Genomic DNA, 3,404 nt, shown 5'->3' with positions numbered 1-3,404 from the left:
GTATATATTATAGAAATCCATACTTCTATGAAGTGTCTGTCTGTAATTTCGAAATAACTACCGCAAGCTCATAATATTGTTATTTGAACTGTACCATAACAGCTGAATCAAACGTTTTTAAAAACTGTCTGTCTGTCTGTCTGTTTGAACGGGGTAATCTTCGGAACGGCAGAACCTATTTTGACGGGACTTTTACAGACAAGTAGAGGATTAACAAAGGATACTTTTTTAACCGACTTTTAAAAAGGAGTTGTGTTTTTCTACCTATGTACACAGAAATCTCCGAGATTTCTGAACCGATTTGCGTATTTTTTTTAATTGATAAAGAAACTTTGCAACATTGTCCTATATAAAATGTCATTTTATATAGGACACACAGGATTTCAACTCCTCAATCCTGATGCTGCAGGGGACATGACCACCAAAACTTATGGGATTTTGAAACTGTCGGTTATAAATTGATATTGGAGGTAGGTACCTATATCTACCAAGTAAAGACTTTATCATTGAACTCGAAGACCCACTTCTCGACCCTGATGCTGTACCTAAGGAATTGCATTGCTAAATCGTGGTGATCCCACGGAATTTTAAATGAATCATCGCCCACGCCCGTTCGGTACCCTCATTCCGCACATTGTTTTGATTAGTCAGTCCACCAATCACAACAAAGCATTCTCCCCTGTCCCCCGCCAACATTTTACGATTTTGTTTTCATGTAAAACCTTGTATATGCGTACTCTAGGAGTTGAATTCTCTGTGCTGGCGGATTACCTATTAGGAACACATGATTACACATTCGTTTGTCTGTGAAAATAACTTTTGTTGCCTACACTTATCTATTAGTAGCGACTAAAAACTATATATACTATCTACTTGTGTATACAAAAGTCAAAATGAATTCCAATTTGATCTCAAAAATGAAAATTTTATTTTTATAAGTAGGAAGTAGGTACAATTCAATTTCCCTCTAAAAGCCCACTACACACATAAACACAATATGTATCATTTTCTGTTTCAACAGTCACATTAGATGTATCATTCGACGCAGAACTATTGAAGCTCTCCATTTCATTTCTGGAATTAATTAACATACAATCAACATAATTATATTGTGAGTATTATCTATATAGAATGTATGCAAAAAACATAGCATAACAACTTACAAGTATGGTATGGTAGACCTTTCAATATTTAGTACAGAATTGAATGTTGCAGCATCATGTTGGATTTCAGTGGTACGTATATTGGGCACATTCATTTTATTTTCCTTGTTTTCTTCTAAAAGGAATGTCTTGAGTCACTAAAATACAACATAATTCAGCATTGACAAATCTGACAACAAATAGTAAATCTCTATATTATATAAAAATGAATCGCTGAATGTGTTGCTGATCGCAAATCTCGAGAACAGCTGCACCGATTTCGCTAATTCTTTTTGATAATATTCCTTGAAGTACGGGGATGGTTCTTATGGAGAGAAAAATTTAAAAAATGTCCTGAAAAAGAATCGACTGTAGGCGGTGCGAAGTTCGTCGGGGCAGCTAGTAACATAATAATTATATTATCCTAATCCTAATCTAAATATATAAAAGAAAAAGGTGACTGACTGACTGACTGACTGACTGACTGATCTATCAACGCACAGCTCAAAATACTGGACGGATCGTGCTGAAATTTGGCATGCAGATAGCTATTATGACGCAGGCATCCACTAAGAAGGAATTTTTGAAAATTCAACTCTGGAGGGGGTGAAATAGGGGTTCGAAATTTTGTGTAGCCCACGCGGACGAAGTCGCGAGCATAAGCTAGTCTATAATATAAAAATGAATCACTAAATGTCATCGCAAATCTCGAGAACAGCTGAACCGATTTCGCTAATTCTTTTTTTAAATTAGGTATTCCTTGAAGTAGGTACGAGGATGGTTCTTACCGAGAGAAAAATTTAAAAAATTTGAATCGACTGTTAGGCCGTAGGCGGAACGAAGTTCGCCAGGGCAGCTAGTGGAATTATAAATGTGAAAGTGTAGATGTTTGGATGTTTGTTACTCAATCACGCAAAAAAGGCTGAACGGATTTGAATGAAATTTAGAATTCTTAACTGGATTAACACATAGGCTACTTTTTATCCCGGAAAATCAAAGAGTTCCCGCGGGATTCTGAAAAATGTGAAATCCACGCGGACGAAGTCGCGGGCATTAGCTAATATCTAAATAATATCAACTTACAAACACAGTGTCAAATTTTCAGAAGCTGGCTCTAAATGGTACGGTGTGATAGCATCATAATCTAACTCAATTAGATTTTTTGCTTTGTCGTTTCCTTGTCAAAGAAAATCCTGTGATCCACTAAAATAGAAGTATAATATATAAGTATTTATTAAAAATAAATAAATGTCATCATCAAATTTACCATCCTGGAGAACCTTGAAAACGACACTCGCGTCTATTTTTTATAAAAAGTGCTGGCCCGCCATCTTAGATTAAAAAATTAATGTCATTGTCAAAACCAGCATCCTGGAAACCCTGAAAACGACACCCATTTCTATTTTTTGTGAAAAGTGCATGTCTGCTATTTTGGATTTGAAAATAAATGTCATTATCAAATTCAGCATCCCGGAAAAGTACATATTCAGTCAAATAAAATTCCCGTCGAGTCACATTGTTACTCACGTCGGGTGTGACTCACGGGAATAACCCCGAAAAAGTAATGGCATTATCATCACAAGATAATATTATGGTTTGGAAAGATTCTGATGAATTTTAATAGATCTCCTCTTTGCAAGGGATTTGCTTTTGCGAGTCTAAACCGTTTCTTTTTCCTCTTCCGCCAATCCATTTTTGTTTCTGTTACATGAAACTCAAGTATATAATTAAATTGTCTAAGCACACAATATGACCTACATACGTATATTTGTAACTAGATGATACACGCGACTTCGTCCGCGAGGATATAGTGGTTTTTTAATCCCACGAGAACTCTTTCAAAAGCGATCACTATTTCAAATTTCAGCCAAATCCGTCTTGTACTTTTTGCGTGAAAGGGTAACAAACCTATACACACACACACGCAGATACAAAATTTCGCCTTTATAATATAAGTGTGATTTGACAACCCTGACTTTCGGAATTCGGATAAGTCCAAATTATATTTTATTACTAGTTGATGCCCGCAACTTCGTCCGCGTGGAATTAGGTTTTTAAAAATCCCGTGGGAACTCTTTGATTTTCCGGGATAAAAAGTAGCCTATGTGTTAATTTAGGGTATACCCTAAATTAACACTTTTATCTATCTCCATTCCCAATTTCATCCAAAACCGTTCAGCCGTTTTTGTGTGATTGAGTAACAAACATCCAAACATCCACACACACACATCACTACACCTATTATAAATGTGAAAGTGTGTT

The 3,404-nt window shown here is 35.8% G+C and overlaps 1 long non-coding RNA gene across 1 annotated transcript; it reads right to left on the bottom strand.

Moving 5' to 3' along the window:
• Positions 1-237: 237 nt before the first annotated feature.
• On the bottom strand, positions 238-2,844 carry LOC138403394 (uncharacterized). Its single transcript, XR_011237653.1, has 3 exons — positions 2,226-2,844; positions 1,164-1,300; positions 238-1,074 (listed from the first exon to the last, which is right to left on the bottom strand). It is a non-coding gene; the product is annotated as an uncharacterized lncRNA (long non-coding RNA).
• Between the last annotated feature and the right edge of the window lie 560 nt (positions 2,845-3,404).

This window comes from Maniola hyperantus, chromosome 16 (assembly GCF_902806685.2).
Source record: "Maniola hyperantus chromosome 16, iAphHyp1.2, whole genome shotgun sequence".
Lineage (NCBI taxonomy): Eukaryota > Metazoa > Arthropoda > Insecta > Lepidoptera > Nymphalidae > Maniola > Maniola hyperantus.
Note: the sequence above shows the minus strand (reverse complement) of the source record. Positions and strands in the feature narration are given on the sequence as shown.